Consider the following 13,262-nt stretch of genomic DNA (forward strand, 5'->3'; position numbering starts at 1 on the left):
ACAAAGCTCTGTGTTCATATCCTCCAGAGTTAAATTCTAACCATGGATAATCATTGGCCCATATATGAGCCCCTTCCTAAGCCAGGACTGCAGTGCACCATAGACAGTTTGCCAGAACTAAAAAGCTTTCCAACTGATGTCCTGATTAGACTTGTGTATGATGTCCCCCCGATGGCCCTGCTTTCCTCTATGTATGGGACCCTTTTCCTTAGTCATCAACTTGTATTCTGTGTCCTTAGTTGTCTGGTCTCAGGACTGTGCGATTGCAACCATAACAGTTTGGACCATGGAGATAAACTTTGGTCCTTAATTGCCTGACTTGTATTCTATTTATGGCCTCAGTCTTCTAGAAAGTAAATTCCCATTCTCAGTGCCTGCATTTCCTCTATGGTGGCACTTTTCCTAGCTGAAGTCAAATGATTGTGTGTGCCTAGTTGTCCGGTCTCAGTGGGACTTTGAATCTTGATAACTCACTATACCATTGGTACCATTGGCAGAGTAACTTTTTGGTCCTTTAGATTTGCCTGACTTTAGTATTCTATTTATCTTGCAGCAAGCAGCTCTGTGCTACAATGGAACGTGCCTCTGTCTTCTAGAAAACAAGGTAAGAATCCCATTTTTTGAGTCACTGAGGAAATTGTCACTCTATGGTCAGTCTATTTGTGCCGTGGGAGGCCTAGGAAAGGTAAGAATGATGGTGGTGCAAAACTTCCCTGAAAACCATCACTGACCTGGGGAAGAAAATTTAGAGATTCAGTTCTCCCAAAAAAGTCCAGCTTCCCTGCACCCACCTTTCTAACGCAGAGTTGTGCAGGAGGCCACTTGAGTTCCCTTCTCTTGCAGATTGCTGAGCAGGAGCTTGCACTCTAGAACAATCCAGAACCCATCTGGCATCTAATGCACTTGCTTTTTTTTGGTGATAAGAGCAAGTGCAGGCCCAGACTGGCTATCTGTTGGTTCTGGCAAATGCCAGAGGGGCTGCTATGAAGTGCCAAATTCAGTGGACTGGTGCGGGCCTCTGTGTACCTGAAATGTCAGGGCCTATTTTAATTCTCAGTCCAGGCCTGAGCCTGAGTAGACAGGGCTTTCTTTTTTTTAAGATTTCAATATTAACTCTGGGTGGGATTCGAACCCACAACCTTTGAATACCTTCACTCATCTAGAAGTCCAACGCGCCATCCATTGTGCCACAGAGCTTTGCTCGCTTTATGGCCAGTATTAGAGCCATCAGACTCCGTTCTGTAGTCGTCTCTATGTTTTCAGAATATTCATTTCCCAGCAGTACACTTTTTGTTTTAAACATAAGTCATGGAAGGTTATACAGGTAGAGGGACCCATATTATCTGGAAAACCCTTTACCAGAAAGCTCCGAATTACAGAAATGCCGTCTCCCATACACTCTGTTAAGAATAAGAATAGTTAATCCTTATTGGAAGCAGAACCAGATTATTGGGTTTATTTAATGTTTACATGATTTTCTAGTAGATTTAAGGTATGAAGATCCAAATAACAGAAAGATCCATTATCTGGAAAACCCCAGGTCCACTGCATTCTGGATAACATGTCCCATATCTGTACATATGCTGTAGTTGGTGAAAAAGTTACTTATGTTCAGAAAAAAATTATAGTCATTTTTGTACTTGCATTGTGGAGTTTTATGAAATGGTTAAAGGGGAATTAAACTCGCACAGATAACATAGTGGCCCTCAATAGACCCCACTTCATAACCACTGCATCCCTGCTCCCAGAGTTGTCCTATTGCTATTCAATTATAACATAGGACCCGGAGAACCAAGATAGTAGTTCAGTGATTCATTTTATTCATACAGTGCACCTATTGCTATGTCAGCCGCTTCTGTAGTACAATGGAGAGTGTGTTGGTTTTCTGTTTGACCAGTGCGAAACTATTCAAAGGTTGTGGGTTTGAGTCTCACCAGAGTCACCTGTTAGATGCCATTTGCAGAGAAAATCCAACTCTCAATCAGTTGTCCCTATGTGAGCCCCATTCCTGAGCCATTGGACAGGAGTGCACCATAGACAGATTGGCAAAACTAAAGGCAAACCAACCAATTCCCCCCCCCGCTTAATGACAATCTTCATTCTCAGTATACGTTTCCCAAATCTAACTATTCTAAATCTATCTTTATCTAGCTGTAGTGTATATGTTGCCTTTTATTTATACAATAACTATACTTTAACTGCTTTAACTTGGAAAAGTGCGCCGATGATGTCACAATTGAAGCTAATATGCGCACCAACAAGATAAACCCTGCCACATGGGGTCTCTGCACAACTAGGCTATCGGCTGGGTTTTGGGTGGAGAGAGTCAGCAAGAACTGCACCCGGTAATCAGATCCTTTTGGATCGATGAGCCTGTTAAGAAACAAAAGACTGGGAGGATTGGGGAGGGGACCTTTGTGCATGTTGGGGGCGAGTGTTTCTTCTGTATTACTGACGGGGAGAGCTAACCCAAAGGTAATTGATTATGCTGCCGGGGATGACCAGGAAAGACAGATTGCCAAAACTAAAAAGTGTTGCAACTGATGTATTGGTACTGATTAGACTTGTATATGTGCTCCCCCCATCCCCCCTCATGGCAGCCATTTTCCTTTAACTTTTTCCACCAGACCAGGGAACTTTCACATGTGTTTAATATGTATATCTAATCAAGCACTCACACTTTTCTAATATGGAGCACGTATGTTTGAGACCTTTGTGGACATTTTTGCACTTTCTAAATTGTAATGACTTTGTATACTGTTTTGTACACTAATAACCACTAGATGGCGCAACAGGATAACAAATGAGTTGACTGGTTCAGTCAGCTTGATAGGACTGTAATGCCTGAAACATTGACCGAAGTCTGCAATACAGGTATGGGATCCGTTATCCGGAAAACCATTATCCACAGAGGTCATCTCCCATAGACTCCATTTTATCCAAATAATCCCATTTTTTTTTCTCTGTAATAAAACAGAACCTTGTACTTGATCCAAACTAAAATTTAATTAATCCTTATTGGAAGCAAAACCAGCCTATTGGGTTTATTTACTGTTTACATGATTTTCTAGTAGATCCATTATCTGGAACACCCCAGGTCCTGAACATTCTGGATAACAGGTCCCATACCTGTAAAGGCATTTAATGAATATGTGGTGCTGTTACAGTTGCTCCTGCATTTGTGTGCCGATGGTAAGTTGCCATTGGGGAACGTGCGCTGCCAAGAAAGAGAAGCAGTTGTAGTGGTGACTACTGTACCAAATGTACTGTATGGTCTCACAGTGTGTGATGGCTCATGGTGTGTGGTTGCCTACTGGCTCTGTGGCACAATGGATAGTGCATTGTATTTATCGCTTATTAAGTTAAGATATGCAGTGGTTGTGGGTTTGATTTCCACCATAGTTATCTTTTGAGTGCCCCATAGGCAGATTGTCAAAACTAAAAAGCATTGCAATATATGTCCTGATTAGACTTGTGTATGACGTCCCAAATTTCATCTATGTATGAACCTCTTTTTACTAGTGTTCCGCTTGTATTTTGTGTTCTTAGTTGTCTGGTCTCTGTCAGGGATTGTGTAAATATTAATATATCACTATACATTGCCCAAACTGGGTGCAAACTGGCAGAATTATGTGTCTGTAGCTTTATATGTTGCCCAGTTTATTCTCAGTATTTATTTGGTGCAACAATAATTGTAGTGGAAGGGTTACTATAACATTTTCATAAAAACATCTGTTTATCCCCTGCAAATGTTAGTTTATCCTCATTTTAAGTCTCTTTCTTGCAGTTTATACCATCTTTACAGGAAAAGTCTGATTTTACGTACCCCCATTTAAAGATTTTCCGTATTTAACTTGCCCAGTCCAATGGAAAAAACAAAATCAGGGTGTGACTGTAGATGGAAGTGTGATGTGCCATAATGTCTCACAGTGTGTGTGTGTGGCTACTGATTGGACTTGTACATGAGGTCTGTGACAGTGCTCCCTCCTGTCCCCCCTCTTGGCATCAGTTTTCCTTAATATATGGCCCCCTTTTCGATAGCGTTCTTGTATTCCCTGAACACCCCCCCCCCAGAGTTAAGGTCGTCAAACAAGCAGATCGCCCCAATATGCCCACCTTGAGTTGGGAGATATCAGACTGATCTGATCGTGGGCCCTAGAGATCACAACACTGGAAAAACAGGTGATCGGATTGCGAACTGCATCAATGAACCAATGGGGTCCTTGATCCAACGGGATTTTTAAACCTGGCCAATCGACATCTGCACAATATTTGCCCAGATATCTATCAAGGAAGGCATTCAGAGGGCCCCATACACTGCCCAATATGCTGCCAAATTGGTCTGTCTCCATTTTATATTGACCCATGTATGGCCACCTTTAGACACTGGTCATGTTGTTAAGATAACTAGATGTGCATGTGTTCTGGTTGTAATCACTTACCTTATACCCTGGGTAGGTGCTCCTGTTTGCTAAAACTGCACCACCCCAGGGTTCTTCTCTAGGAGCACCACAAAGGAACCATCTTCTTCCACTTCTTAATTTATCGACAGCCTTGGCCAGCACATGTGCAGTAGAGTGAAAAGGCTGGGTTTTTGCTTTAAGTTTGGCTTTTCACTTTACTACATGAATGCCCACGGTGTGACAAATGAAGAAGCAGAAGAAGATCACTCTGTGGTGCTCCTACAGATGAACCAAATTGGGAATTGCATGGCCAAACTGGGTGCCACTGAGCATGATAATATTTTGGACCTCTGTTTTATGAGACATTACTTGTAAGTAGAAGTGTGATGTACTGTACAGTCTTACTGTGTGAGTTTGGGTCCTGGAGCCATAAAAGGTGGCTGCTGTGTGTCTTGTCACTGGCTCTGTGGCGCAATGGACAGCGCATTGGACTTCTAGTTGAGCAAGATATTCAAAGGTTGTTGGTTTGAGTCCCACCAGAGTCGGCTTTTGATTCCCCCCATCGGCAGATTGTCAAAACTAAAAAGCATTGCAATATATGTCCTGATTAGACTTGTGTATGACGTCCCTACCAGGGGTCCCACCTGTCTCTCTGATGGGGCTCAATGTTCCTCTATGTATGGACCTCTTTTTACTAGTGTTCAGCTTGTATTTTGTCTTCTTAGTTGTCTGGTCTCAGTCAGGGATTGTGTAAATATTAATATCTCACTATACATTGCTTAAACTGGGTGCAAACTGGCAGAATTATGTGTCTGTAGATTTATATGTTGCCCAATTTATTCTCAGTATGTTTGGTTCAACAATGATTGTAGCTGAAATGTTGTTAGTTATGTTATACACAGTTTATCTGCCAGTGTTTCTGTGGCGCATTGGCTAGTGTGTTAGTCATTATGAAATATGGTTCCCTTAGGTTGTGAGTTTGATTCCTACCTCAGGCAGTTGTTGCTATATACTGTATATCCTGCTGTTACACTCAACAAACAGTATGTTAGCTTTCAATGTAATTAGAGCAAGTTATACAAAGCTGTGTGTTCAGATCCCCCAGAGTTAAATTCTAACCATGTTTAATCATTGGTCCATATATGAGCCCCTTCCTAAGCCAGGATGGCTAAAACACTTAGCGGCACTGGCTCTGTGGAGCGCATTGGAGAGCACATTGTCTTCTATGATCAAGATGGTTTTGGGTTTGAGTCCCACCAGAGTCAATTTACACTGTCTGACAGAGGTAATATCCAGTAGTGATATACGGGCGGGACCCACGGGTCTGTCGGGTTCAGGCATTTGCGGGTGGTGACTTCTGCTTTTATAGCTGCTCATCCCGCCCCTTTTCAGACATCATCGACGCAGGTTTATAAAAGGAACCCGGAAGTCGGGCGCGGGTGGAGGGAGGGTGGGTCAGGAGCGGGTTGGGTTGTACCCGACTAGCACACCACTAATACCCAGCTTGTTAATCATAGGAGTTCAATATGTGAGGCCCCTTCCTGAGTGCACCAAGGGATAGTATATTCATACTCACAGTCATTTTCTTTTCCTTGTCATCCCCGGCAGCAATATACCACAGCAATAGGGGAGGGACACAAGGCTGCTTAACAATTTAATCAGATGAGGCGTGAAAGAGCAGACTGGCCAAATTTACTATTTGAAGAAGAAAATAAATAAAGCTTGTAATGTCTGATGAATGTGTTGGGGAAAGGCCAAGTTGCAGCTTTGCATATCGACTCCATCGACACTCCTTCCTCTGCTGCCCATGAGGCCACAATACCTCTAGTTGAGTGTGCCCTCAAACCTGCTGGCGACTGTTTACCCTGCTCACTAAAAGCCTTTGATATAGACTTGACATTCCAAGTATTCAACGTTCTTTTAGATGATGGCTCTCCTTTCCTTAAGCCCACTGGTATAATAAACAGCTTCTGAGACTCTGAAGGATTCAGTTCTCAGAATGTTCTCCCTGACACATCTCTTGACATCTAAATAACTATCCCCCACTTTCTGATGATAATATAGGTAAAACAATAGGCTCATTCATGATGGGACTGGTCTTAAAACTACTTTCTCCTCATGGAACACGGTGTAGGGATGTTCTGAGGATAGGGCTTGAAGTTCCCCTACTCATCTCACAGATGCTAGCGCAATCAGCAATATTGTTTTCAAAGACAATGGCCATAAAGGAATCTCCTGAATAAGGTAGAGATGACAAAGCATTTAGAACCAACGGTAAATCCCATGATGGAGAAGAGCTCTTTACTGGAGGATGTATTCTTAAAACTGCTTTAAAGAATTGATCGATCAAAGGTTCCTCCACCCAGCTTCTGCCTAGGATGGCCGACAACACTGAGACCTGGACCTTCAATGAGCACAAGCTTAATCCACAATCTAAGCCAGATTGAAGAAAATCAAGTACCATAGGAGTAGAAGGTTCCAAGGAATTAACCCCTTGATTCTTTAACCAAGAGGTAAAGTGATCCAAAATTCTATGGTAGGTCGCTAAAGTCCCAGATTTCCTGGCCTCTCAATTTCTTCTCAACCTCCAGGCCACAAAGTTGAATTTTCTTGATTCGGGTATAGGAGAGGACCCTGATTAATAACTTATTTGTTATTGGTAATTTCAATGGTTCCTGAACTGCCAAACATTTTAGAAGAGGATACTAAGGCCTGTGAGGCCAATCCGGCAAGATTGCAATCACCTCTATCTGAGATAAAAGTATCTTCTTCAGCACCTGTAAATTAACGGGAATGTGGGAAACACATACACCCAGATTTTTTTCCAGTCCTGAGAGAGAGTGCATCCACTGCCGTCGCTGATGGCCACGGGACTCTGGAAACTAAGGTCTGGATTTTTAAATTCTGCTCTGAGGCCATCAAGTCCACAAGGGGAAGACACCATTTGGATGTCACCCAATTGAAGACCTTCAGACAGAGTTACCACCCCACTTTGCTTGGAACGCCCCTGCTCAAAGCATCCGCTTGACAATTCAAGACTCCTGGAATGTGAACGGCAGTAATATTTTTTTTTCAAACCAAAAAGTTTTTATTGATTTTCATTCACAAGACAAGGGGGAAGGGGGGGGGAGGGTATGCACCCGCCTGGGAGCCACGGACCAACAACATTTCCGTTCAAGAGTAACAAGAATGCATATTAATTTCCCCTTGGTCAAGAGATACATGGTTAGTCACCTACATCAGTAATACCCTCAGCATCAGTCCATGGACGCCAAATCTTATCAAACTTGTCAGGACAGCCCCGAGACAAGTAGGTAAGTTTGATCAGGGGAAGGACATTATTCACTTGCTTACGCCACATTGTCAGTGTAGGGGGCCTGGGCCCCATCCATCTCAGTATAATAGACTTTTTTGCATAATATAACAGACCTCTAGTGAGCAATTGTAAGAATTTCCCATGAATACCTCCCTCCAAAATTCCCAACAGACAGGAGTGTGGGGTAAGCAGCAGGGGGAGAGCCAGGTGTGTCGAGAGATGCGTTGTGATAGCTCTCCAAAATGCTTGTATGGGGGGGCATTGCCACGACATGTGGAGAAAATCGGCCTGTTCCTCCTGACACCTATGGCAGTTGCCATTAGCCCTATTTCCAAACCGATGTAGCTTAGCCGGGGTTAGGTAGACCTGGTGGAGAAACTTGTATTGAATCAGTCTATCTCGAGAGGATACTAAGAAGTGATAAAGATTATCAGTCACCTCTTCCCACTGGTCCTCCTCCAGGTCTCCTAGAGAGTCCCGCCATTTAAGATAAGTGCGATGGAACGGGGCCACAGGGGCACGGACCAGGAGCCAATAGATTCGGGATACTAATTTAGCTGGCGTTTCCGTCTGAACCAGCTTCAAGAGTGGGTAGTCCTCGGCTACCAGTAGTTGGGAGCGAAACTGCGACAAAAAGGCCTCTCTCAATTGGAAGTAAGCATGAAGCCTCAGATTGGGAACCCTCATTTTATCTCTAAGCTCAGTATAAGAAATAAACATATTGTCCTCTAGAACATCAGACAAAATTTTAATGCCCCCTAATGGCCAGTCTTGGAAGTTGGGGAGGTCCTTAAAATGGATTAGGTTAGAGTTTCTCCAGAGTGGCAAGCTCGGGGAGAGCAATGGTGGGTCAGCCCCTGTCGTATGGAGAGCGGAAAGCCAAGCCCTATGGGCAGTCGTCACCACAGCCAGTCCCCTGGGGAGATCGGTGTGTGCTCTATAGGGAGCATTCCGCAACGCCTCTACTGAGCCCATCCACGAAGCCTGTAACTGCATATTAGGGTTCTCTGCATTAGGCACAAGCCACCAATGAACATAGGCAGCCTGGGCTGCTAAGTAATAGGCCTTCAAATTGGGCAGCACCAGACCACCGCTATCCAAAGGGGCACATAAAGTTTCCCTGGCAATCCTGGGGGCTTTATTGTTCCAAATGAATGATGTCAACACTTTGTCAATGGTGCGAAAAACCCTATTGGGTATGTGAGTTGGGCAGTTAGGAAAGAGATATAAAAATTTCGGAAGAAAAACCATTTTAAACAGGGCCACTCTACCCCATAGCGTAAGCGGCAGGTGTTGCCATGCAGCCAGCACCCTCGTACACTGCTGAATCGCTGGATCCAAATTCAAGGGTATAAACTCAGCAAAATTATTATGGATTCTAAGGCCCAGATATTTAAAGGTATCAACCACTTTCAGGTCAGGCCTGGGGGATAGTGTTTGAGCCGGGGGTCGATCTAGGGGGAACAATACAGATTTCCGCCAGTTGACATTTAATCCCGAAAATCTGCCGTGGTCTTGTATAATCTGCATGGCTACCTCCATAGACGGACCTGTGTCCTGGAAGTACAACAAGACATCGTCGGCATATAGAGAGATTTTCTCCTCTACAGCACCCACTCGCAGACCCCTACAGGTAGGAGTTGACCTTATTTTAGCAGCTAGAGGTTCTATCGCCAAGGAGAAAAGCAGAGGGGACATATGACAACCCTGCCTCGTCCCTCGCTGGAGTCGGAAAACAGGGGACAATATGCCGTTTACTTTGACCTTGGCGATAGGATCGTGATATATCATCTGGAGCCATTTTATAAAAGTAGGTCCTATCCCGTACTTTGGCAGCAGTTCCCACAGGTATGGCCACTCTACTGAGTCAAAGGCCTTCTCCCAGTCAATTGATAAAATAGCCCTCTGCCCCTTATTGTCATGCGGGATTTGCAAATTGGCATACAGCCGCCTAAGGTTAACGTCAGTTGCTTTTTGCGGCATAAACCCAGATTGATCAGGCTCAATGAGCGTCGTGATGACCTTGGCTAACCTGGTGGCCAGGACCTTGGCCAATATCTTGGCGTCAGCATTAAGGAGCGATATGGGCCTATATGCTCCGCATTGGTCAGGGTACCCTGGTTCCTTAGGTATAACCACTATCGTCGCCTCTTGCATTGATAGAGGGAGGCGGGCCCTCTGTTGGGCATCTATTAGGGTGGCATGTAGGTGAGGAATAAGGGCCTTAGCTTTGGCCAGATACCAGTCAGCTGGGAATCCATCTGGCCCAGGGGTCTTATTCGGGGAGAGGTCATGTAAGGCTGAAGCTAAGTCGTACTGCGTTATCGGGGAATCCAGGTAGCTCCTCTGTTGGGCATCTAGGGAATTAAGGGGTATATCCGAAAGATATGCGTGAATGTGGTCCTTGGGGACTGTCAATCTGGTCTCATACAGCTTAGAGTAGTAGTTAGCAAATTCCAGGGCTATGCCGTCAGGGTCCGTTACTTCCGTATTATCCTGTCTCAGCAGTCGAGGTACTGCTATAGTTTCTGTGGGGAATTTGGAGAGTCGTGCTAGCACTTTACTATTCTTTTCTCCCTGATCAAATATTCTCTGTTGGGTATAGAGTAATTCCTTCTTAGTAAGCTCCGTCTGCTTTAACAAAAGGGCCTGCTGAGCCCTCAACATCCCCTGATAGGTAGCATCCGTAGGGGCTGCTGCATGAGTTCTCTGGGCTTCTACACATACACTTTCAAGGCGAGACACCTCGTCTAGCAGGGATCTACGGTAGCGTTTTATGCTACGGATTAAGCTACCCCGGAGGACCACCTTAGAGGCATCCCAAAGTATATTAGGTGAGGCCGTGCCCCTGTTTTCGTCCCAGTACTGTGTGATCGCCCTATCACTCTCATCTGCTACTACAGGGAGGCGAAGCCACAGTGGACTGAGTCTCCACTGTTTGGCCTGTCTTCGGCCAGGGAGAACTAGCGTCAGGAGTAAGGGGGAGTGATCAGATAGGGCCTGAGGCAATAACTGAACATCGGCAACAAATTGTAGAAAACCCTGAGTTCCTAGGGCTAAGTCAATTCTGGAGAGAGACCTGTGGGTTGTCGAGTGACAGGAAAAATCATGCCCTTGAGGGTGTTTAAGTCGCCAGAGGTCCAAGAGGGCCATGGGCTCAGCCCAGCGGGCCAAAGTAGAGGATGTGCCCTGACCTGGGGGGACCCTATCACGAAGGGGGTTCATGACTAAGTTAAAATCCCCTAAAATGCAGATGGGGGCAAGCGGGACTTCAATGATCTTCCCCATAACCAATTCCAGGAGTCCCAGCGTGAGAGGGGGAGGAACATAGAGAGCGCAAAGGGTGAGCAGGGTGTTATAAACTTGGCAGTGGAGTACCACAAATCGACCCTGAGGGTCTATTTTCACCTCCAAACATTGATAGGGAACGCCTTTCCGAACTAGTACCAACACCCCACGAGCAAACGTGGAGTAGGGAGCATGATAACAATGCGCCACCCAGTACTTTTTGAGCGCTAATAGTTTCTGTCCCACTAGGTGGGTTTCCTGAAGACATAGGATAGTAGGTGGGTGCTTTTTAAGGTACGCAAAAATTGCTGCTCTCTTATATTTGGAATTCATCCCCCTCACATTCCAGGACATGACAGATATACGATTACTCTCCATTTTTATATGTACAGTACAGGACAATAAACAATGCGTGTTCCCAGGCGGGGGGGGAGGGGGAGGTGGGGGAGACATAAATCAAAAGAAAATAATACAAAATATAAACATAACTTTCCCAACCCTGCCCGGTCCCAAACGTGGGTGGGCCTATACCCAGAACACAAATGTGGCAAAAAATTGCTCCTATGGGGGAGGATCCAAGTTCTTGGAAGGGTGGATACGCAGATCCCCAACTGAGAGCTCCCATCCCTTCATAAATTATGCCGGCAAGTTTGAGAGCCATAACAAGAGGTATGTAGTAGTAAAAAGTAGAGTCTCCTCAGTGGTCACAAGCAAAGAGGGGGCACACGTATGAGAGTCGTCTGCAATACTCCGGATAGTAGACCCCAACTACCCCATAGACTGTCCGAGAGTACGGGACATACCCATTGCTCATAAGGCCGAGGCTGCCAAAAAATAAAGGAGAGACTCCAAGGTAATGCTTACCCCCTTGCATGGCTATCAAAACAACGAACGTCAAGGAATCAGCCTGGCGCTCCATTGTGGCGATGAATAGAGCTGTATAAAAATAGGGGTGTGGAAGCACTCTAAAGGCTAAGTAATAGTATATTTAAGTATAAAGGAAGTGCTAGTTTTAATGCACATTCCCTGGGCCCCTGTCTCAAAAGTAAGTTTACAAAACAGGGGTTTTTAGTTACAAAGTTATGATCATAAAGTTGAAAAGCCACCATACCACGTCAAGGTAAACCCCACATGGCGGTCCCTAACTTGTTTGCCTTTCGGCCATAGTATAAAAAGTCTTACTGCATAGTAGCATTCAGTGTAATCAGTGTCTGTTGAACCTTGGTTTCAGTGAAAAGGATCTATCCTCCCCCGCCAGTATGCGGCTTTTAAGGGAGAGGCATTGTCCAACCAACGCCCATTTTTAAAAGCCAACCAGGAATTACCCATTCTGGGAAGGTGGTGAGCCATGTCGTCTCCCTCTCGCTTCTTTCTCATCCAGCCAGTCGTTAGCCTCTGCAGGTGTAGTGAAGAAGTGCGTGGACGACCCATCCTGGACCCTGAGACGCGCCGGATACATCATGGCGTAGATCATCTGCTGAGTTCGCAGCCTCTTCTTGACCGCAATAAATGTCGCCCTTTGCCGCTGGAGGGCTGCAGAAAAGTCAGGGTAAAAGGACACAGTAGCATTCTGGATCACTATAGGCCCCTTGCGCCTGGCTGCAGTTAGCGCTGCGTCCCTGTCTCTGAAATTGAGGAGTTTTGAGAGCAGTGGTCTCGGGGGGCCCCAGGTGGAAGAGGGCGGCCAGGGACCCGATGGGCTCGTTCCACAACCAACTGTGAGGAGAAGGTGTTGGCCCCAAATTGTTGCAGCAGTAGCTGTTCCACATACTGTTCTGGGGCAGCGCCCTCTTCCTTCTCTGGAAGGCCTATGATGCGTATATTGTTGCGCCTCTGGCGGTTTTCCAAGTCCTCCACGTGGGCTTGGGTTTGTTTAAGCTGCTGTATTAGGGTTTGAATATCATTCCGCATCGGCCTGGTGTCATCCTCCATCGTCCCAACCCGTGTCTCAACCTCCTTCACTCTATCTCTTACGTTCTGGAGGTCTTGGCGCAGCAGCGAAATGTCGACCTTAATCCCATCAATACGCTCCGACAGCGTGGCAGTGCTCGTTTGAAGCGCTGCCGTATTGGTATTTATTGCTGTGAGCAGCTGCAGCATAGTGGGCTCATACACGGACCCATCCGGCTCTGCGGCAAGCGGTGCACTGGTGGAGGTAGCCGAGGTCGAGGCCCTCTTCGCGGCCTGCTGGGTGCCGCCGCCATTTTGGGCGAGGTATTTATCCAGCTTTGAATTATGCTCGCGTCTGGTTTTCG

At 45.7% G+C, this 13,262-nt stretch overlaps 1 long non-coding RNA gene across 1 annotated transcript in view; it reads left to right on the top strand.

Annotated features, from left to right (window-relative positions):
• The first annotated feature begins 551 nt into the window (after positions 1-551).
• Positions 552-13,262, top strand: part of LOC121397116 — a 51,361-nt gene continuing 38,650 nt past the window's right edge. Inside the window, exon 1 of the long non-coding RNA XR_005963467.1 lies at positions 552-604. This is a non-coding gene — a long non-coding RNA (uncharacterized LOC121397116). The remainder of the gene's footprint in view (positions 605-13,262) is intronic.

Source organism: Xenopus laevis, chromosome 8L (genome assembly GCF_017654675.1).
Source record: "Xenopus laevis strain J_2021 chromosome 8L, Xenopus_laevis_v10.1, whole genome shotgun sequence".
NCBI lineage: Eukaryota > Metazoa > Chordata > Amphibia > Anura > Pipidae > Xenopus > Xenopus laevis.